This window comes from Chinchilla lanigera, unplaced genomic scaffold (genome assembly GCF_000276665.1).
Source record: "Chinchilla lanigera isolate Chin_1 unplaced genomic scaffold, ChiLan1.0 scaffold00051, whole genome shotgun sequence".
NCBI classification, from domain to species: Eukaryota; Metazoa; Chordata; class Mammalia; order Rodentia; family Chinchillidae; genus Chinchilla; species Chinchilla lanigera.
The window spans coordinates 17,455,158-17,478,910 of NW_004955452.1; the positions used below are offsets into that span (position 1 = coordinate 17,455,158).

At 43.2% G+C, this 23,753-nt stretch overlaps 1 long non-coding RNA gene and 1 pseudogene across 1 annotated transcript in view; one reads left to right on the forward strand and one right to left on the reverse strand.

Moving 5' to 3' along the window:
* The window catches only part of LOC102003724, a 13,622-nt gene extending 9,538 nt beyond the window's left edge, over nucleotides 1-4,084 (reverse strand). The window contains exon 1 of the long non-coding RNA XR_262704.1: nucleotides 3,923-4,084. This is a non-coding gene — a long non-coding RNA (uncharacterized LOC102003724). The remainder of the gene's footprint in view (nucleotides 1-3,922) is intronic.
* A 4,240-nt stretch (nucleotides 4,085-8,324) lies between these two features.
* LOC102024525 overlaps nucleotides 8,325-23,753 on the forward strand; it is a 25,067-nt pseudogene continuing 9,638 nt past the window's right edge.

The following is a 23,753-nucleotide window of genomic DNA, read 5'->3' on the forward strand; positions in this document are numbered from 1 at the left end:
CCCCCCCCCCCCCCGCCTCCCCCATCTCTTTCTTGTTTTCTTGCTTTCTGTGCTGGGGATCGCATCTATGACTGCTTGCACATGCCGGGCAAGCATTCTACCACTGAGTTACATCCCTAGCCCAAGATTTTTCTTAAGCAGAGATCTGACCATAAGGCTCCCTCTGTTTAAACATATTATCAATTCCCCACTGTCCTGAAGAAAAAGTCCACATAGTACCACAGCACCTGTACCTGTCTTCTTTTTCTGTTTCACTGGATGAAACTAAGTATGATCCTATCTTAGGCCAATCTCTCTACTTGTGCTAGAATCTACTTCCTCTCCCTTAGTCAAGGTCATTGCCTCTGAAATTATTGTCTTTTCTACAACATCAGCTTTGTCTACAGCTGTCGTATTTCCTGTATTTTAAAAAAGGCCTCTCTCTACAGGCTGCTCCAGTTCGCTGTTGCCATTTATGACACTCCTAGTTGTTAGAAGTCATGGCCATTACAGCTGCCATCAGCTCAAGGCAAAGGGAATGGGGAATGGAAGAAGTTAAACATTCTGACTATGGTCATGTGACCTGGTATGGAAATAGAGACTATTCTAACTATCATTTTCTCTTTTTTACTTTGTTATATAGTGCTAGGAATCAAATCCAGGCTCGTGTATCTGCTAGGCAAGCACCCTATTGCCACAGCAAGCAGAAACACCAAAACGATACCCAGGATTTGGAGGCAGATTTATTTTATGTTGATGGGCACTGATTGGGATCATTTCCAGAATATCAGGCCCTGATCTCTGGTGGCCTGGGGCTTAGACGGGACAAGCAAGCAGGAAGTGCAGAGGCAGAATGGCTTGCCAACTGGGGACTGGTTTATACAGTGTGCACCACAGGGACCAGCTGTTTCTAAGACAGGAGCAACCAAAACTGGAACAGGAACTATTACCTGGGAAACTAACAAAGTGAAGTATACTGGGGTGGGGGAGGGCATTTTCTGCTACCCTACCACTGAACTATATGCCCTGCCTGTATATTTATATACATTAAGCAAATTTTTCCCTCTCCCCCTTTCCACTGTTCTGTACAAGAGGTGTTCATAGAGGTTAATTTTGTGATTTTGTTATTTACTTGCAGGACAGAGGTAGGACTGTGACTCATCTAGAAGAACTGATGCTACCCTGAGGATATAGTGACTGGTGAGACTTTGTGTCTTCCTTTTTGGGGAGGGGTAGCAGACTAGTCATTGTTTGCTAGGGTTATGCCTTAGTCTTTTATTTGTTGCTATAACAAAATACCCGAGATGGGTGATTTTTTTTAAAAGACGTTTAGGTTGGTTCATGGTCATAGAAGTTGGAAGTCCAAGACCAGGCAGCTCTACCTGCTTAAGATCTTTTGAGGGCTTCATGGGGAAAACATGGAAGGTAAAGCAGGTACACATGGAAGAGACAAAGTTCAGAGATAACCTTGCTCTACAGCGATCTGCTCTGGTGGTCGCTACTCCAGCCCCTCAAGAGGCGGACCTCACTCTCACAGAGATAGCACCACTCTGTTCACCAGGGCTCCATTCTCACGACCCAACTCCACCCTGCCTCAGTTCCCAACACTGCACACTTCACCCTGAAATTTGGTAGAGGAAAACCATATTCAAAGCCTAACAGGTCATCATAACAAAATAGCACAAACCAGATGGCTTAACAGAGACGTATGTTCCTGCAGGCTGAGATCAAGGGGCGCATAGGCCTGGTTTCTCCTGAGGCCTCTCTTCTTGATTTGCACATGGCCTTTTTCTAGCTGTGGCCTCACATGGCCTTTCCTCTGCAAACACTCACTCCTGGTGTCCCCTTTTGTTTCCAGATTTCTTCTTTGTATAAAGATGTAGTCAGCCAGACGTGGTGACACGAGCCTGTAATCCCAGCACTTGAGAGGCTGAGGTAGGAGGATCACCATGAGTTTGAGGCCTGTCTAGGCTACATGCAGCGTTCAGGACCAGCCTGAACTACAAAGCAAGACCTTGTCTCAAAAAACAAAAACAAAAAACCCCAAGACTGGATTAAGTTCCATCCTAACAGCCTCGATGTAACTTACCTCTATAAAGGCCCTATCTCCAAATACAGACATTTCTTGTTTAATGACCGAGTTGCAGTCCTGTAACTAGGTGAGTTGGTCGCTAAATGAAGGATTGTATATAGTATGTACAGTGCAATATGCAGAACAAAGAAATGGTCAAAGGAAACTCCAACTGGATGACTTAGCTTTTATTTGCATAACTTACGTGCAGTACCATACTGTATAACAGAACATAAAACTATAGGACTGTACTGTACAGTACAATCAGTAAAAATTACATTACTGTATAAATAAGGTGACCTGTACAAAAAGACACTGAGGTTCTTTTTTTTTTTTTTTGACACTGAGGTTCTATAAACAAGATATACAGGACTCTGCAAAACCAAGATGGGTTGTAAGTCTGAGTGGCAAGTTGCAAGTGTAAATAGTGTGTCTCAGTCATGAAGCCAAACAGCCATTACACTGGTAGGTCATTAAACAAGGAATATCTGTATACATCTCCAGATATGGGGAGTTGGGGCTTCAGTATATGAATTTTGAAGGAACACAATTCAGACCATAATGGCACCTTCATTTACCTGAGGGATAGTTGTATCACATTCAGTAGAAGCATTAAACTGCCAATGCTATTGTTGTTTGAAAGTTAAACATGGATAGAAGAGTCAATGACAATGTCACTGACTATGCAAAATGCAGATTATCCCAGATTATTGGTATCTTAGAAGCAGTCTCACTTTCTTCTATACTTTCACCTATATTTTGAAGGCTAGAAACCTCAGAACTGTATTTCCCAGACTCCTGACAAGATTCGGGCTGTGTTCTGGCAACGAGAGGTGCTCGTGTGAGATTTGGAGGGCAGAAAGACATGAGAAGCCATTATTATTATGTCAGTGGTGAACAGGACCAGGGCTTCAGCAGACAGCAGTCTGAGGAGTTTGGGGTACAACCCCCAGGAATCCTATGAATCAGGAATCCTGTGAATCGCTCACTTTAGTGCCTCTGGCAGATGGGATCATTGTGGTGGTTCCTTGGGATTTCTATACTTCCTGGTTTCTAAATCATTAGTTGTATATATATATTCTGAGACACAGTCTCTAAGAAGTTCAGGCTGGCCTCGAACTCATAGCAATCCTCCTGCTTCAGCCTCCCAAGAGCTGGGATTACAGGCATGGGCCACCATGTCTGGCCAAGGAGGTATATTTTTGACTACAGAATTTTTCCTTCTGTAGTCAATTTTTACTTCTCAAAATCTCTTATTATCATTACTAAGCTTTCTTTCTTTTCCTCAATTATACAGGCATGGGACTCCAGTTAGGTAGGCCAAGTTGGAGTAGTCTTATCCTCCAATCAGGAGCAGCAGCATGGAGCTGCCCAGTTAGAATCAAGGGGCCGTTGCTAGTCCAATCAGTTGTCACCTGTACTACTGACTTATATTGCTTTATTGAAAGGAACAGTTAATGATCTTTTTTTCTTTCTTTCTTTTTGTTTTTCCAGTACTGGGAATTGAACTCACGACCTTGCGCTTGCCAGGCAGGCGCTGTGCCGCTGAGCTAAATCCCCTCCCAACGTTCAGTATCATTAGTGAAAACAAATTTATATACTTTATTTAACAGAATATTTTATCAGTACAGCATTGATAAATACAAAATCTAAATTTAGACTATAAAAAAAAGAATCAGTTATCACCACCAGGGCAGAGTCATAAAGCACAAGATACAGCAGGGCTGCCAACCTGGGAGGAAGTGGGCAGACACAAGAGGTGGATTCTTAGCTAGTACCTTACTTCTCTTCACTATAGAGATGTTTAGCTCCTATGCTGTCGCTGCTGCTGCTGCTGGCTGATGAGGGATTGTAACAGGGGTCTCTACTTACAGAAAGATCTCTTTCTACTCCAGGACTAGCAGCCAGTCTCCCCTTTTCAGAGATAGCTCAGCTATAGCAAAAGAGCCATACACCAGCAATCCGAAGTTTCGAGGGCAGCTTCCAGGCAGAATTTGTTAGCTGTGTAACGCAGGGCAAATTATATAACCCCTCTTAGCCTCTGTGTACTTATTTCAGAAAACGCAAACAATTGTAACTAGAAAAGGAAAACCACACTCTTTGTCCTCTTCTTCCCCTTTTTATGTAACAGACACAAGTGCAGCCGGAAGGACTCTAAGGGTTTAGTTTCAAAGCTCTGGCAGGGCCTTTGTGTCTTTGTGTGGAAGAGGGAGAGGCCATTTATAGGTACCTGACTCTTCAAAACACTTGCTCATTATTCCCAGCAGGCCTAAGAGGGCTCAATTTGAAAGGACAAAGATCAAAGAAATAAAACGATTCTTCAGTACAAAAAGAAGTCCTAACTCCATTTCAACAGAGGCAGCTTTGCAAATTATAGGGGTGAGGTCCTTAGGGCAGGAACAAATCCCAAAAGCCACTGGAGAATTGTGGAGACTTCCAGGGAAAGCAGAGTGGGCGTGCCACACAGGACGGGACGGGAGGTGTAGGGTCCCCCTCCTGTGCTAATGCAGTGGCAGCAGTCTACCGCTACCCCAGTCAGTCCTTTTGTGCAAGTGGCCCCTCTCTGCGAGGCACCTTGCCTTGTTTGTAAGAGGAGTGTGGGCTGTGCATCTCACGTGTCGCACTGCATGACTTCCAAGACCCTGCTCAGTGGCCCCAGTGGCAGCCGTCATTGTGGGCTAGTGGGCTGCAAGGAACATGTGCCAACAGGAACCGGCTAAACAGAGACAGAACAAGGGTGATGCTCAGGACTCACCACCGTCTCCACACGCAGCGGGAAGAGGCGCCTGCCTCTAACCTCAGATCCCAAACCTTGTGGAGGCGCCTCCTTAAGCACCTGTGAATTCCCTGGTTGCCTTCTCCTGCCATCCCATTTCAGATTCCTTCCACACGAATGAGCTCACGTCTTTCTGCAAGCTTTACGGACTCTGCTCACACTACACACTTGTGTAAGCATAGGTGTTCTAAAAGATTTGGGGATGGGAAACAGGGCGAAGAGGAAGCAAGTGCTTACTGTTTATTTTTGCAGCAGGGGTACCTCCCACAGGCTAGGCAAGTGCTTTACCACTGGCTACATCCCCATCCCCAAGTGTTTACATTCAAGTGAGACACGCTTAAACTTTGCAAGAGGGGCAGCTCCAAACTTAAAACTCTTTTTAGCTGTCAAACCTTCTTAGGGGGTTCTCAATGACTTATAACCCTGTGGACACCCCATCTTTCAGAATTTTTCTGACTTCCCTTTCCCCTTCCCCTTTCCTTTTCTCTTTAGAACTGTCTTCTTTTTTTTTTTTTGGTTTTTCTCTGGTACCAGGAACCGAACTCACGACCTTGTGCTTGCCAGGCAAGCGCTTTTGCCGCTGAGCTAAATCTCCAGCCCCTAGAACTGTCTTCTGATCTCCAGATTTGTTTTCCTCTCTTGCTGTTACGGCTGCTGCTGTTGCTATTATTATTATTACTGCTGCTGCTGTTGTTATTATTATTTTGCAATACTAGGGATTGAGCACTGGACCGCAAACATACTTGGCAAGCACTCTAGTATGGAACCATATCCCCAGCCCTTTCTATTTTATTTTGAGACAGGATCCCACTAAGTTACTCAGGCTGGTTCGAGCTTGTGATCCTCCTGCCTTAGCCTTCTCAGTAGCTGAGATTATGGGGGTTCACAGTTTTGAATCCCCAACTTGTATGTCTAAACTCACCAAGTAGGGTTTTGTGTTTAGTGGACGCCATCCTCCTTTATAATGCTGTTACAGGTGATACAGTTATAAGAACCTAAGGAAGAAATTGTTGGCCATATTCACCCACATAACTTGCTGGTGGACCTCTTGGGTTATGTGATCCTTAGTGGAAAAGAAGTACAGAATATTAGTTTGAAATTCTTTTTTTTTTTTTTTTTTTGGTGTCAAGAATCAAACTCAGGACCTCAAGTTTACCAGGCAGACGCTGTATCATTGAGCTATGTCACCGGCAGAATCTTAGTTAAGTTAGAAGCAGGGTGATGTTCAGCCAGTATGGAAACTTGAATTGCCACATTGACTTCCCTGATTCTGGGACATATGTAATGTTCAATTAGGATAATATCATCTTACAGATCTGATCTCGAAGTAGAAACCAAGGTGTCCCATTTTGCTGCATGAAGTATGGAAGAGATGGGTTTTAGGTCTTTTTAAGGTCTGAAAATTATATAGTTTTGGGGGGCTTTGTCCCCCACCCCCTTTTTTTTATCAGGCCTCACTATGTAGTCCAGAATGGCCTTGAACTCACTAAATAGCTCAGGCTCCCCTTGAGCTCATGACAATCTTTTTGCCTCAGCCTCCTGAGCACTAGAGTTATAGGTATGGGCCACCATTTCTGGCCCTAGATTGAGGGGTGCTTTGTCATGGTGATTCTGAGGTATTAAAAATATTAACTGTGCATGGTGGCACATGCTGATAACCTCAGCACTCAGAGGCTGAGGCAGGTGAATCATTCTGAGTTCAAGTGAGTTCAACTAAATTATATAGTGAGACCCTATCTCAGAACAATAATAAGAAAGCAGAAGAATGTCATAGTGGAAGTGTGCTGGCTCCATCATCCAGAGGTTCAGTGGGTTGAAACCATTCTCTGCTAACCTTTGGAGGACTACAGTAATTAACTTCAGAGTCATCTGACAAAGATGGCCTCTATGAAAATGCATTTGCTTTCTTGGGCTGGGGATGTAGCTCAGTGGGACACCATGCGTTCAATCCATGGTACCAAAAAAAGAAAAAAAAAAAACCCAAAGTGTTATTAAAAATCTAATTCATACCTCCAAGTTTAAATTAACTCTTTCAAGATTTACACTAGTGAAACAATGCGGTGCTTACACATGTGTGTTTGATTTCTTTAACTTATGAGTATGGTCTCTAGTTGTGACCATTTAAATATAAAGGCCTCAAGTTTTTCATGATAGGAAACCGCTGAAGAGTAAAGGGCAACTGGGATGTGGGAAAAGAGAAGGGAAAGAAGGAGAAATTTTGTATGTATGTATACACATGATAGTTAACATGGTTGTTCTTCTGTCTTCTATTTCTATGCTGAAAGAAACTGTCAGTGAGTCTTTGGTTGACCAGTATTGTATGTCTATATCTGTTTTCATGAGAAGCCACTTTGAAGATATCAATATGTAATACAACAACCATTGTTAATTCCCTACCACTTTGTTTGTAACTCTGTATTGTCTGTACTGTGCTTGTGATATGGTGTAAAATGTTGTATGTCTGTTAATGTTTTCTTCCTTTTATTTCTAAAATAAAAAAATAAATAAAAATTAAAAAGGCTATAAATATTTTAAAAAAATAAAAATCTAATTCAGTAAGTCTTTAATATTTTGCTTTCGCGATAAGGAAGGGGAGGTATTAAATCAGCTTTTTGTCGCTATAATAGAATAGTCATGGAAATTAACTTTTTCTTGAAGTAGGGTCTCTATGTAGTTCAGGCTGGCCTTGAACTTACTATGTAGCCCAGGCTGACCTGGAATTCACAGCGATCCTCCTGCTTCAGCCTCCTTAGTGGTGGGATTACAGGTGTGCACCACCATTCCCAACACAAATTAACTTTGACAGAGAAAACATTTCTTTAGTGCCCAGTTCTGGAGGGCCCAGTCCATGACTAGTGGCCACATTGATTTGATCCTCTGGTGAGGGCAGCACATACGGCAGGAAATGCGTGAAGCCATCCACCCACCCCATGAGACAGGATGCAGAGGAGAAAGAGAACAGGCAGAGTCCCACACTCCCCTGTGAGGGCAGCCCCGAGCCTTGGGGAACCACCGTTGCTCCCAACCCTTCTCACCAGTGCTACTCTGGGAACCAAGCCCCTGACACATGGACTTGTCGGGGAACCTCATCCAATCTTAGTCACTTTGCACCACTTTGCGTCTAAAAACAGCGGAGCTCCCTAAGGGACTGCAAATCCTGAATGCTTTATTCACTCAGGTCTTGGGGTAGAAATCAAAGCAAGAGGTCTCATGTCTAATAAAGTCAATGAGCAAGAGAGCCACGAAGTTGACATGCGTTTTGTGCAAACCCCACCGAGTCACAGCTCATATCTGGGTGGTAGCACAGCAGAGCCAAGTGGAACTATCTGCACATCGATCTCCCTGTTCTGTGGAGATGAGGCCATCAAGCTCACACCCAGTTTTGTAATCAAGATATCTAGAAAAGTCTTCCTGACGGGGTCTCACCAATTTCCATGCAGATGCAATCTCTAGGAAGGCCGGAGAGCAGCGGTGCTGCTTAAGGGATGTGGATGCCGGATGCTGCTGGCTTGGAATGGTGAGGCCGGAAGGTTTGCTCAGGAATGATAACCCTGAGTCAGTGAAGTGAAAGGCCGTTCTCTTTTACTGCTCTCTTCCTTCCAGTTCCTCATGTCATCAACATCCTGAATCTCCTGTTTCCGGTAGCAACCACAGAACCTGGGAAGAGGAACTGTAACCCTAGTTGCAAACAGGTAGAGTTCTTTTTAAGAAAGAAAATATAATCGGGTGTGGTGGCACACACCTATGATAGCAGTACGTAGTTTATATATTTGATTGCCCTCTGTTACAGCATGAACTTTCCTGTCTTTTTTTTTTTTTTTTTTTGAGACAAGGTCTTGCTATGGTGTTCAGGCTGGTCTTGATCTCACTTTGATGCCCAGGCTTATCTCAAACTCTCAATGATCCTCCTGCCTCTGCCTCCCAAGTACTGGGATTTGGTGGCTCATGCTTGTAATCCCAGCACTTGGGAGGCTGAAGCAAGAGGATTGTTGCAAGTTTGAGGCCAGCCTGGGCTACAAAGTGTGCAAGCCTGAACTCCACAGTGAGATTCTGTTTCAAAAAAAAAAAAAAAGAAAGAAAGAAAAGAAAGGAAAAAAGAAAAAAGCAAACAACAAAAATAAAATCACAAAGCAAAATAAAACAAAATACCCTCCAAAACAAAAGTATGAATACAAAATTAAGAACAGGACCTTAGAAGTGTGTCATGAAATGAGGGGGTCCCAAATCTTAAATCTGGTGAGCTTTACAGCAAATCTGTCTCTAAGCCTGCCTGATACTCACAAGGCCCTTTTCTGCCCACATTGTTTCTGGCCAATCCTTCTGTAGATGGCATGGAAAAGGACCAAAATCCAGCACATTCCTTCCCACTGAATGGATGGCACAGCATCAGAGCAGCGAGCCTGAGTCATTGTAGAAACTCAGCTTCCATTAGTTCATCAAAGGTCAACTATGAAATGAGGCGAGCAAGCAGACATGGCAGGAGCCCATCCGGAAAACATCCGGGTTATAACGACGATTTTTCTAGCATTCTCACGCTGATTTCTCGGAGGTTGTTTGCTTCATACAATGAAGCGTGGAGAAGGGCCAAGGTGACTGCGCCAAGATTTGCTATTTATAACGCCTGCGGCAGCAGCATCCCTTCTCTTTTCAAGCCTCCAGTTTCATTTGCTTGGGGAGGAGGCTCAAGCCTTTTTTTTTTTTTTTTTCTTTTTTCTTTTTTCTTTTTTCTTTTTTGAGATGGCCCTGGGCTTCCCACAGTGTGGTCAGGGATGACCCAGAACTGTTTTCCAGCTGCCTTTTAAATTGGCTGGTGACTACACCTGATGTGATCTGACTTGTAGTTTGAAAGCTTCCTTCTGACTATTGTGAGGAGAGCGCTCGGCAGGGACAAGAGTGAGGCAGGCAGAGGAGCCAGGGGCTGCTGTCGGGGAGTAGGTGAGCGGGCTGGGTGTGGTCTTGGAGCCAAGGGCTTGTGAGGAGAGGCAGGACTGAGCTGTTGAAGGGAGAATCTGGAGAGCCAGTAATGGGGCCTGGGATATAGCTCAGTGAACTAACTTCCTTCCTGGCAAGTGCAAGGTCCTGAGTTTGATACCCGGTTACCCCACACACACACACACAAAAAAAAGCAGGGCTGATAATGGATTGGCTGTGGGCTGGGGCCCGAGGCATGGGAGGAAAAAGAGGGTTGAAGGTTGTTTTCTAGGCTTTGGCCTGGACTGCTAAAAAAAAATCCAGGAAGGGTGGAGATGGGCAAGAGCAGGTCTGGAAAAAAATAATGAAGAATTCTCCTTTTTTTTTGAGACAGGGTCTTGCTGTGTAGTTCAAGCTGGCTTTCAATTCACTATGTAACCCAGGCTGGCCTTGAACTCATGGTGATCCTCTGCCTCAGCCTCTGGAGTGCTGAGATTACAAGTGTGTGCCACTGGGCCGGAGGTATAGCTCAGCAGCACAAGGGCCTGCCTGGCAAGCGCGAGCTCGTGAGTTCGATTCCTGGTACCAAAAAAACCCAAAAGAAGTGTGCACCACGGTGCACTGCCATGGGTACTAATTTATAGTTGGGCAGGAGGAGCAAGTTCTGGTATACCATTACACAATAGGGTGACTGTAGGTAACAATGCAATGGCAAGCAGAAATACCGAAACGACACCCAGGATTTGGGTGAAGATTTATTTATGTCAACGGGCACTGATTGGGATCATTCCCAGAGTATCAGGCCCTGATCTCTGGTGGCCTGGGGCTTAGATGGGTTAAGCAAGCAGGAAGTGCAGAGGCAGAATGGCTTGCCAACTGGGGATTGGTTTATACAGTGTGCACCACAGGGACCAGCTGTTTCTTTTTTTTTTTTCCTTTTTTTTTTTCTGGTACTGGGAATCGAACTCATGACCTTGCGCTTGCTGGGCAGGCGCTGTGCCACTGAGCTAAATTCCCAGCCCATGACCAGCTGTTTGTAAGAGACAGGAGCAACTGGAACAGGAACTATTATTACTTGGGCAACTACAAACCTGAAGTGTACTGGTGGGAGGCATTTTCTGTTACAACAATAATGTACATTTCAGGAAAACAAGAGGAAAGGATGTTGAAAGTTTTCATCATAAAGAAATGATACGTGTTTAGAAGATAAATACATTCAACCAGTTTAAATATAATGCAATGTATGTATGTCTCAAAACATCACATTACCAGTTCCTCATTAATATGTATACTTTTTATATTTATCAGTCAAAAATAAATTTAATATATTTTAAAAATTTAATATTTTTAAAAATGAAAAGAATTCTTTTTTGATCATGAACCAGGTCAAACTCCACACACAGACTATGGGATACCTATTTTCAAGTCAGTCACTAAACTATTCATCCACTAAGGAAGAGGCTCTCCAAATACCAATGCAAATAATGTATTTGTGCAAGTAAATTTTGCTTCTTTTACCATGTCATAGACAAAGGCATGTCCTGTCAGTATTATATTTGCGTGAGCATAACCAAATTCCACTTCCTCTGAAGGCTTTCAAGGTTTAAAAAGCAATAAATATAAGAACCAAAACTCAGCCAGGTGTGGTGGTGCATGCCTGTAATCCCAGCACTCAGGAGGCTGAGGCAGGAGGCTTGCTGGGAGTTCAAGGCCAGCCTGGGTCTGGTCTTGTGAGACCCTGTCTCAAAACAAAACAAACAGAACAACAAAACAAAACAACCAAAACTCAAATGACTAAGACATTTGCAGGCTAAACAATGATATGTAAAAGGCAAGTCTCAGGTTAAATTATCAACAGGAGATAATTCTGAAAGAGAATTTTGTTACATGGGCAAAAGTCTTCCATGTGTCTTCTCATTAATTACCTAATTAATTAAAAAATCCAATCAACTTCTTTCCAAAAGAAACAATCCATGTAGAGTTAGGTCATTTATTCCCTCCCTGGTTACATTCATTCATGCGACAAACATGTAATTAGTGCCTGCTGTGTTAGTGCTGAGTTGTGGGAACAGAGTTATAAGCAAGACATCTTTCCTGCACCTGTGGGGCTTGCAGACTAGTTGGGGAGGCAGATATGTAAGCACAGGCGACTTCCAATTTCAGCAATTCAGCAGACTGGGTAAAATGAAAAGTTCTTTTGATAAACACTTAAAAAATAGAGACAGCTCCAGGGTCCAAAGTGCAGAGGGAGCAGACAATTGGAGTGGTAAATGTGAGCAAAACACTGGGGAGGAATGTAACTCCGATACACTAACATATTCTTGCGTGCACTTAATGCTGGGGGAGGGGCACAGCACACAGTGCGGACTCAGGAGATCAGCACTATTAAGTGGCTTCTGACTAAATCCACTGAGGCGCTGGCTAATCAATGGTGGGGAAAGGCAGAGCTGTAAATATTAGGCTCTGTTCAATAAATGAAGACAGGAGTTTCTACCTATATTGTTTCCTTGCTGTGTCATGAATGGTTTTCCTTATATTGAGGTATAAATTACATACAGTGATATATATAACATCAGATATCTGTATTTATATCTCTTTCCTTTTTTCTTTCCCTAGAATCACATGCGGTAGGGGTGTTTCCTTGCTGTGTCATGAATGGTTTTTCTTATACTGAGGTATAAATTACATACAGTGATATATATAACATCAGATATCTGTATCTATATCTCTTTCCTTTTTTCTTTCCCTAGAATCACATGCGGTAGGGGGTTGAGGATGCTTAAATTTGTCATTTTGCCCACAAATTGCAAACTATGGAGGAGGATCATGACAGAGCCAGGGAAAGAATGGAGGCCGTAGCTGGACATGGGCTGTCTCTTGTTGGAAAGAGTTGAGTATATCTTTTGTTCGCCTTTGAAATAATTATATTTTGCTAGGCAAAGGCATTTAAAAATCGTATATGGTATTTTAAAAAGTGGGAGCTGTTGCTTGGCAACCCATGGTTGGAATGCAGAGGACATCTGTTGTTTTTCTCCATCAGCATTCTCTTTCTTTTGGAGAACACCCCTCCCCCCACTGCACACTGGTTTGGTGGGGCTGTCAATCACAGTTCAACGCCCTTCCCTTGTCAGAGGATGACATCCACTTACAATGAGGCCAACTGGCAAATAAACAGCATGGTGGTACACACCTATAATCCTAGCATTTGGAAGGCTGAGGCAGGAGGATCATCACAAGTTTCAGGACAGCCTGGAATACATAGTGAGACCCTGTCTCAACAACCCAATCCAAAAAAAAAAAAAAAAAAAAAAAAAAAAAAAAAACAATTCACAAAACCAACCAAACATATAAACAAATAAACAAAAAATCCTAGACCAACTGGAAGTGCTTTCTCTGGAAAAAAAATGTAGTGGGAGACAGGAGGACAGAAAATTCTTGAAGCTGATTCGCTCTGGGGCAGAATCCTGAAGGAATTTTCTATTCATTTTTGTTAGCTGCCATGATTCCTGTCATACCTTGATAGCTGACTGTTCAGACTGACAGTTTTTCAAATTGTCTTCATGCTCTGAATTTTTGCATTGGCATCAGCTAAATTACAAGGGTTTCATGGCAAAGCAAACCCCCCAAAGCGAAATGATATTTAGGGATCCAGTTTTCTCAACATCTGCATATGGCCCTTTCTTCCCCAGGCACTCCTCTGTAGGGTCTGAATCGGGAAAGCTTTCAGGAAAGGTGCCAGTATGGTAATTTCCTTTCTTTTTTTTTTTTTTGAGACAGGGTCTCCTTACGCCTTTCAGGCTGTCCTTGAGCTCACTTTGTAGCCCAGGCTGGTCTCGAACTTGCAAGAATCCTCCTGCCTCAGCCTCCCGAGTGCTGAAATTACAGGCCTGTGCCACCACGCCCGGCTCAGTATGGTAGTTTCTGACACACTGTACTCAGAACTAGTACCTAACGTGTGGCCTTGCAGGTTTTGCACTACCACTAAATAAATAAATTAATAAATATTAAAAATAAAAACCTCCAGGAAATGCCACTCGTACAGATTACGATTTATTTATGTTTTCAGAACTGGGGATGGAACTCAGGGGCCCTGTGCATGTTAGGTGATAGGTTCCTGCCTGGGTATGAATTGCTGAATTAGGGGCCGGGGATATAGCTCAGTGGCGCAAGCGCCTGCCTGGCAAGCGCAAGGTAGTGAGTTCGACTCCCGGTATCTAAAAAAAAGAGAAGGAAATATATTAAAAGCCAGGTGTGGTGGCGCACGCCTGTAATCCCAGCACTCAGGAGGCTGAGGCAGGAGGATCGTTGCGAGTTTGAGACCAGCCTGGGCTACAAAGTGAGCTCAAGGCCAGCCTGAACTGCAGAGTGAGACCCTGTCTCAAAAAAAGGCAAAAAAAAAAAAAAAAAAGAATTGCTGAATTATTATGGTGGTGGTGGTCTAACATGGCTGAAGCCCAAAACAACAGCTTATCTTCCCAATGACCACCCGCCTTCTCCTCCCCTCAGGCTAGAGTACAATTTCCTTTTGCCCTTCCCGCGCAAAGAAACCCCCAATCAGCTCCTGACACGTCACTAAGCCCGCCCCTTAAGCTCCGCCCCTAGCCAGAGTCCTTATAAACGCCCCCAGGTCCCTTGTCTCGCCCCAGAGGAGTCTGGTATGGCATGCTACGCACTCCACTGTGTCCAGAGTAAAGGCCTTCTTTCTTTTCTTTTTTTCTGCGCCGGAAACCTAATATTAGGCATGTGTTACAATGTTGAGCTACACGCTCAGCCCACACATGTGAACAGCACCCTTGGCGTTGGGGTGTGCATACCCTCTTATTCCCTTTCCTTTTGCCTCTCTGGTCAGTCCCTTTTCACGTGTGTACCTGTGATGGAATCCAGGGCTTGAACATGCCAGGCGAGGGCACCAACACTGAGCTGCAATCCTGGCCCCTCAAGTCAGTCTTTATTACTAAATTTTTTTTTTTTCACCTCCTCCTTCTCTTGAAGTTTTTTTCCAAGCACACAACTGAGCTTCCCTGCAAGCAGTGAGTGCCACACCAGCCCATCAGACTGACTTGTGTGTATCTGAATGAAACGGTGGGCGGAGATTGAGATTTTTTTTGGAAGGTCCTAGGAAATCAGTGGGTTCCCTCCGCTTCATTCCCTGAAGCTCTCACCCCCAGTGTGGCTGTCTTTGGAGGTGGGGACCATAAAAGAAGTAAGTAAGGGTAGATGGGATCATAAGGTTGCGGCCCTAATCAGATAGGATTTGTGCCCTTGTGAGAGATGCCAGAAATCGCTGCTCTACTTGCTCAGAGAGATCGCTAAGAGGAGGCCATATGGAAAGAAGACAGCAGTGTGTCCCACACCTGGAAGAAAACCCTTTCAAGAACTGATTTGGGCTGGGGATTTAACTCAGCGGCACAGTGCCTGCCTGGCAAGTGCAAGATCATGAGTTCAATTCCTGGTACCGGAAAAAAACAAAGAAATACAAAAGAAGAACTGCTTTGTCTGGGACCTCTCTTTGCTCTCTGCTTCCCTACTGTCATGACCTAAGCAGCTTTTCCTTCGCTAAGCCGTTCAGGCACGGCTTCCCACCTCAGAGCCAGCCCTTATTTTTGTTTTTAATGCTGAGGACCGAACCCAGGGCTTCCAGCTTGTTAGGCAAGCGTTCTACCACTGAGCTAAATCCACAACCCCTCAGTGGTAGAATGTTTACCAGGCATGTGCGAAGCCCTAGGTGCCATCCCTAGCATTACAAAAAAAAAAAAAAAAAAGAAAAAAAAAGAGTAGGAAGAAACAATGGGTAGACATATACATTAGGAACAAGGAGAAACTGTTTATTACAAATTATGAAAGCCTAACCAGGTATAGTGGCACATGCCTGTAATCCCAGCACTTGGGAGGCTGAGGCAGGAGGATCACCATGAGCTCAAGACCAGCCTGGATTACCTAGTGAGTTCAAGGTCAGCCTGGGCTACATAGGGAGACCCTGTCTCAAAAAACCATAAAAAAAGAAACCCTAATTTATTTATTTTTTGAAGCCTTAATTTAAAAACAAAATCTTTATTGCATAAAATGCTGATTATGAATGCAATATAAAGCTCTACAAAATGTAAACAATACCCATACACATAATGTAGAAAGTCAGTGCCTCCTATAATCCTCTGATAGGAGTTACAGAAATGCTAGCAGTTTAACAGATCAATCTTTAACTATTTATTTATTTAGTTAGTTAGTTAGTTTTTTGGTTTTTTGGGATAGTGTCTCACTATGTAATCCAGGCTGGCCTTGAACTCAAAGCAATCCTCCTGCTTCAGCCTCCCAAGTGCTGGGATTACCAGTGTGTACCACAAAATGCCTAACAAAACAAATGTTGATTTTTACTCCTGAAATCCAAAACACAATTGTCATTTTTTTTATCAATAGTCATTGTTAATAGTTCTTTGTGTTAAACTTTCTCAGTTCAAATAACTTTGCAATTTTTATCTTCCTGTCAGACCTCTTTTTCTCTTGAACGAGGCCATTTATTTCCCTGCATCATTTGTTCTGCTGCATGGTTGGCAGCTGCCACCTGTTCAGCCCTCGTGTCCCCCTCTCTGGCAGGTGTGCCCTGTCTGGTTCCTTTCGCACCGCCTCCAGTCCTGGGAGCTGCATCTGGACAGCCGCATCTGCACCAACACCTCATGTACATGGCGGAGTCCTGCGTTCCGAGCCGCTGCCTGGGGGTGAGACTCTGTGATGAGCCTGAGTGCATTTCACATCCAGTGGGTGTGAATCACGTCACCGGGGCGGACTGTGGAAGACGATCTGTAACTCCGCACACCACCAGCCTCTGCTGCATCTGCAGTGTGATATCTTTTCTTTTCTGTTTCTCACGCTTTGTGGTCCTTTTCTTCATCATTTCACCAGCATTCATTTATTACTGTTCTCAAAAAATTCACTTGACTATGTCAGTCTCTTTTATCACATATATTTATTTACAGCTCATTTAATTTATCTTATTTTTATTATCTCATGACTTTCTTTGATCAGTTCTGCCGATCTTGGTCTCTCTTTTTTTTTTTTTTTGTCACTATGTAGTTGAGACTGGCTTTGAACTCAGTATGTGGCCAGGTTGGCCTCAAACTCACAGTGATCCTCCTGCCTCAGCCTCCAAAGTGCTGGGATTACAGGTGTGTACCACCATGCCTGGTACGTGTTATTTCTTGACTTTAAAATTTAGTGTTTTAAGTTTCAGCCTATCTTCTTTTCTAATATAATCACAAAAGGCTGCTAATTCTCCTGAAGTATATCCTACAAATTTCAATCTAAGGTATTTTATTTTAGTTTTTGTCTTTTTGAGATAGGGTCTTGGCTAGGCATGGTGGTGCACATCTGTAATCCCAACACTCGGGAGGCTGAGGCAGGAGGATTGTTGTGAGTTTGAGACCAGCCTGGGCTACAAAGTGAGCTCAAGGCAAGCCTGAACTGCGTAGGGAGACCCTGTCTCAAAAAGACCAAAAAAAAAAAAAAAAAACAAAAGACAGGGTCTTGCAATGCAGTTCAGGCTAGCCTTGAGCTCGCTTTGAAGCCCAGGCTGGTCTCGATCTTGCAATGATCCTCCTGCCTCAAGCTAAGGTATTTTAAAATTTATTCAGTTGTATTTTTTGACTTCTGGTATACTGTCTTCTTTTAGTAGCTTAGCGTTATATTTACAATTTTCCAGACATTCAGTTATGAGGCAGTCAAGCATTTGGAAAATATACTCATTCTTAGGTCTTTGAGACTGATTTTGTAACTTAGAACATGGTCAGTACTTATAAAATCTCCATGAAAATCCATGATGAAGATACCTATTCTTTACTACTGAGTAAACTTTTCTAAATATAATCTACTAAATCATATTTATTTTTTAAAACTGCTTCCAAAAACAAACACACAAATAAATAAATAAAACAGCTTCCTACTTTTGGGTCCCCCTGTCAGAATTGTACATTTGCTAACTGTGACATCTTTGGCAAGAATAGCCCATCTTTTCTTCTCTTTGCTAATATCACATTAAATATTTGAAATTTTGATGATATATTTGTATGCTTGATATTAAACTGAATTTTTAAAATCTCATACTTAACAGTTAATATTTTATCGTTTACCTGGAAAGAGCAAGGTCCTGAGTTCAATTCCTGGTACCAAAAAAACCAAAAACAACAACAAAAAAACCCACCAAAAACCAGTTAATATTTTAAGGTACTTGTATCTGATATTCTCTTCATATGAATAAGCTGACTCCCAATAGTAAACTGGAAAGTGATTGCAAAATATCTGGAAAGTAGTTATGATTTCAGGATGAAGTCTTTGAGTCACATGGTTTAGGTTAAGCATTACATACGAGCAAACAAACAGAAAAAAGAATTACATACAAACCAGTTGTGCTAGTGCACACTTGTAACCCTAGCACTTGGGAAGCTGAGGCAGGAGGATCACTGTAAATTCAAGATCAGCCTGGTCTCCATGATGAGTTCAAGGCCAGCCTGAACTACACAGCAAGACCTTGTCTGAAAAAAAAAAAAAAAAGGAAGAGAAGAATTACACACAAATTGTTCATAATTCTTCATAATGCTCTAATCATAAAACAAAAATTTAACAAGATGGTTACAAAAAGTATATGCTAGCAAAGTAGACAGAGTTCACACATACATCCCACTGTTACAGGGAATTTTAATTATTTCTTTTTACAGTGCTGAAAATTGAACCCAGAGCCTTCACACTGAACTACACTGTCAACTCTTTTAAAATGTTTTTATTTTGAGTCAGGCGTGGTGGTGCACACCTGTAATCCCAGCACTCGGGAGGCTGAGGCAGGAGGATTGTTGTGAGTTTGAGACCAGCCTGGGCTACAAAGTGAGCTCAAGTCCAGCCTGAACTGCATAGCGAGATCCTGTTTCAAAAAGGCAAAAAAAAAAAGTTTTTATTTTGAGGTAGGGTCTCACTAAGTTGCTAGTTGCTTAGACCAACTCAAACTGTGATCCTCCCAGAGGGCTGAGATGATAAGAGTATGCCTGTAAGCCTGGCATCCATAGGAATTTTAGAAATGACAAATAGTATTAAAATTCAGCAGGTAAGGTATGATTTAAAACACATGGCAATGTCTCAATTAGCCAACCATACAGAAGAAAATAAGATTGGACTCTCAAATTTACATTCAGAAATAAATTCTGTATGCCTTGAGGTATAAATGTGAAAATAAAATTTTAAAATAAAATTTTGGGCCAGGTGTGGTGGCACACATCTGTAATCCTAGTGCTTGAAATGTTGAGAATCACTGTGAGTTTGAGGCCAGCCTGGGCTACACAGTGAGTTCAAGGTCAGCCTGAACTGTGTAGTAAGACTCTGTCTCAAAAAAAGAAAAAAAATTTGGAGTCCAAACGTAGAATTTATGATTTATAAAGACCTTTAAACAACAAGAAAAAAAAATACAAAAGGGCAAGGGGAAATTTAGATATAATTGACTTCATAAAAAATCCTTTTTTGTTATTGTTGTTCTTTGTGAATTCTTTGAGACAGGGTTTCGCTGTGCAGTTCAGGCTGGGTTTTGAACTAACTATGTAGTTCAGGTTGGCCTCAAACTCCTGCTTCAGGATCCTTCTGCCTCAGCTTCCCCAGTGCTTGGATTTCAGGCATGTGCCACCACAGCTTGGTTTTTTGTTTTTTGTTTTTTAAACAGGGTCTTGCCGTGTAGCTCAGGCTGGTCTTTAACTCACTATGTGGCCCAAGCTGATTTTGAACACACAACCTTCCTGTCTCAGTCTCTCAAGTGCTGTATTACAGGGATGACCCAGCCTGTCCAGCTAAAAATCTATTTTTTATAAGGGAAAGATAATAGGGCCAAACAGAAGTGTTGCTGTGGAATGGGCTGCGATGATCCAGGCACTTGTGTATGGCAGCAAGGGCAGAATTGCCAAGTGTGCGCCCCGTAGTAAGTAGCAGCAGCTACATTTAGGTCATAGGGAGCTGTGCTCAGGACAAGTCTGTGCCAACAGAAGATGTAGCATACACCAAGAAAAGTGCAGGGGCTAGCTGGATGCAGTAGTGCACGCCTGTAATCCTAGCACTTGGGAGGCTGAGGCAGGAGGATCATTGTGAGTTCAAGGCCAGCCCGGGCTACAAAGGTAGCTCAAGGACAGCCTGAACTGCATAGTGAGACCCTATCTTAAAAAGACAAAAAAAAAGTGCAGAGGCGACAGAAACCCACTGCACAGTCAAAGCACACAAAAATAGCAACAGCAACAGAGTAATGAAAAGCACATACAAATCAGCCTTTTAGAAGTGAAAGGCCAGGCCTCTTTGGCTTAGGTATCTCCTCTGAACCTGTAGGTGTGATTGACAGGAATGATTGACAGGGTGCTGAGTTATTTTAGGAGTTCTCAACACACATGCTTGTTCTAGCATTCACTCTGATCTTAATTATATTTATGTCATGTAGTGTATATTTATGAACCCTTAATGAGGTGGGAGTAGGGTCAAGGTGACCAGGTCAGGCTAGGAGATCCGGCACACATATGCTCTCATCTGGAGCATCAGAGGTCTCCAGGATTTTGTTATTTTATTTTCTATCCCTCTTACGACAATAGGAGCAAGAATTGTCCATTGGGTACTGTTTAGAATTAAATGGAAGGGAGTGACTCCTTCAGCGACATTGTTTGAAGCTGTGTTAGAAGCAAATGATTAAAAAGTTTGTAGGGTAGGCCTGTAGCTGAGTGGTAGAGTACTTGCCAGCATATGCAAGGACCTTGGCTTGATCTCAGCACAGAAAAAGAAGACAGACAGACAGACAGAAAGAAATAGAGAGAGAAGAAAATTATCTGCAATGCTTAGACTTTAAAAAGGGTCAATCATGCTGAGCATGGTGATGCACACCTATAATCCCAGCACTCAGGAGGGTGAGGCAGGAGGATTTCTATGAGTTTAAGGCCAGCCAGGATTACACAGCAAGACCCACTCCCAAAAAGAAAGAAAAGAAAGAAAAAAGAAAAAAAAGGGTTACTATAGTTCCAGTTTCTGGGGAGATGGAGATAAGGGGATTGAAAGTTTGAGACCAGCCTGGGCAACCTAGCAAGATCCTGTCTCAAAAATTAAAATAAAAAGGACTAGGGATTGCTCAGTGGTAGAGTGCTTGGTTAGTATGCATGAGCTCTTTGCTTCACTCCCCAGTACCACAAAAAACAAAACAAATAAACAAAGATTCAATACTTTTACCAAAATGCTACAGTCTATAAATTGATTAAAAAAGAAAAAAACAACCCACAGCTATCAGCAACAGCAGGGGCTGTGACTCATCCACTAACCTTCCTCTTCTGAGTCCCTCAGGAGGGGCACCTATGGAAGCCGGAGAAGAGCTGCTCACCACAGCCGTGGCAGGGTGGACCTGGCAGCACAGGGAGGGTTGCACTGGCAAGGGGTGGACTGTGCACAGCCTCTAAGATCTACTGCTTATGCTCACTTGCTAGCTGTCTTTCTGATGTACCCCTAAAGAATCTGAGGCCATAGGCTAAAGCAGGGCCATTACTGCCTGATGCAAGACTCCTCTGATGGGCAGTCAGCCCAGCCAAGACTTTTTCAGAGATGCACTGCAGTCTGAATTGCTTCCCCCACAACCTTCTCTCTCCCTCTCCTTTCATAGGTGTCGGTCCTCATGCTCTTGAGATTCTTTCTGCCTATCTCCTCCCTTTGGTATTGGGATTCTGACCCAAAGCCTTGTACCAGCCAAGAAGCACACTGTCACTGAGCTACATTCATACTGCCATTAAACTTCTAATCCCACCTTGCACCCTCAGCATCTGTTTATGAGCAGGCCTGAATTTCTATGCAGCTCCTCATTCCAAGACACAAAAATGTGGATAAGTAATCCACCAGATTTAAAGAGAACTGCTCAGGCAAAAGCTTCGTTCATCACCTGGGAGCAGCATGGACAAAGTACAAAATGGAAAGAGGCCTTTGCATCTCTACCCTTTTACAGACAGAGAGCAGGCTGGGAAACCCATTCAGATGTAAATTCAGTTTTCTTATGGAAAAGGAAGGATGATTCAGAGGGTAGAACCAACAGCCCAGACGCTACCACCAAAACCACAGTGAATGACTTTCAGGTGGTTGAAATAAGCTCTACTCAGCCTAAGTCTGTTGGATTCCAGAATTGTCCCTGATATGACCCTTTCATTTTGCCGCTTTTTGAAAGGACACAAATACAGAGGGTACCCTGTGTCCTTCGCACCATTGTATGCAGGATTTTCCCTGTGTAGTCCAGGCTGGCCTCAGATTCATGGTGATCTTCCTGTCTCAGCCTCCTGAGTGCTGGGATTATAGGTATGCACCACCATGCCCAGCTATGTAGGATGTTTGTAAGGGCAGATAACTTGCCTGTATAGTTCACAGATTTGTATTTATGGAAAGGTTGTCCAACAAGAAAATAAATCAAAGGGCTCATAAGACAGCTCAGGTAAGAGGTGACAGACAATGTGCCCTCTCTCTGCAAGGAAAAACCTACCCAGCTGCTCAAGCCAGAAAACTAAAGGTCTCCTTACCCACTCGCCCTTTCTCACACACGCTTTCATGGATAACTAGCTGCTGTCATTTCACCTCTTACAGCATGCATTCGGAAGTCTATTCATTTCTTTTCATCCCCGCTTCTACCACTGTACTTTTTTTTTTTTTGAGATAGGGTCTCACTATGCAGTTCAGGCTGGTCTTAAACTCACCATATAGCCCAGGTTGGCCTTGAACTCATGGTGATCCTCCTGCTTCAGCCTCCTGAGTGCCAGGATTACAGGTGTGTGCCACCTTGCCTGGCTTCTTCCGTGACTTTAGTTCAAGCCATCGTCACCGCTTGTCTTGACTTCATCATGAACTCCCTTTTCTGGTCTACCCTTGTTCACTTTGCTCCCTCTGTGCTGCAGCTAGAATGTTCTTGTTCAAACATCAATAAGACAATGCACTTTCTTAAAGTCTTTCAATGATCTCTCTTGCAGTGGATTCCAAAATCCTTACTATAGCCAGGTATGAGCGCTCACACTTGTGATCCTAGCCCTCAGGAGGATGAAGCAGGAGGATCACTGTGAGTTTGAGGCCAGCTTGCGCTACATAGTGAGACCTTGTCTGAAAGAAAAAATCCTTACTAAATCCAATGAGATTTTGCACAGTCTGTATTCTGTTGTTTCTTTCCCCCAATTTGCTATTGTTTCTCTTTGTCTGTTGTGTCTGTTTTCTCAATCTCTTAAACCTGCTGTGATTTCTCTCTCCTTTGAGCCTTCACACAGCTCTTCCCTGCTCTCCTTACTCACCCTTCCGCTCTGCTAGTCAATGGTGTTTCCTCAGGGCAGCCTGCCTAATCCTCCCGGATTGAATCAATTCGCTGTGTTTTGCGGCTCCTTAACCTTCAGGATTTGTTTCGCGGCACTTCCTTCAGAGTCTCCAGTAGAGAATCTGGTTAGTGTCTGTCACCATCACTAGGTTGTCAGCCCTGCGATGACAGACTGTGGTTTACCCACCACTGTTCCCACAGTACCCAGCAGGGGATCTGACCTAGTCAGATGCTTAGTGTGTCTACACAGGTGAGAGCCAGGGAAAGCTTAGAAGAATTGGATTCTGGACAGGAGCTAGAACTTTCTGGGACTACTCCTCCCTCTCCTTCCCCAAGGGACAAAGGAAATGCAAATATTCTATGACTTCATGTACCTCTTACTACGTTATCAAAGAATATCCATCACAGTTTTACTTATTACAGTGAACAGTTAGGGAAATAACTAAAACATCCGACAATGGGGGAATGGCTTGTGATTTATTATAACAATTGTCTAATACAATGAATTCTAAGTTTTCAAGTAAAATATTGCATGGGACCCGGATATACAAAATGTACTAAAATGGGGCCATTATAATGAATGGGAGAGGAACAGAATTTAATCTCTTGGGTCTTCCCAGTTTTTCCTTTTCTTTTCCCTCTTCTATTTTTCTGTCCCTCTTCTCCCAAGTCTTTTTTTTTTTTTTTTTTTTTTT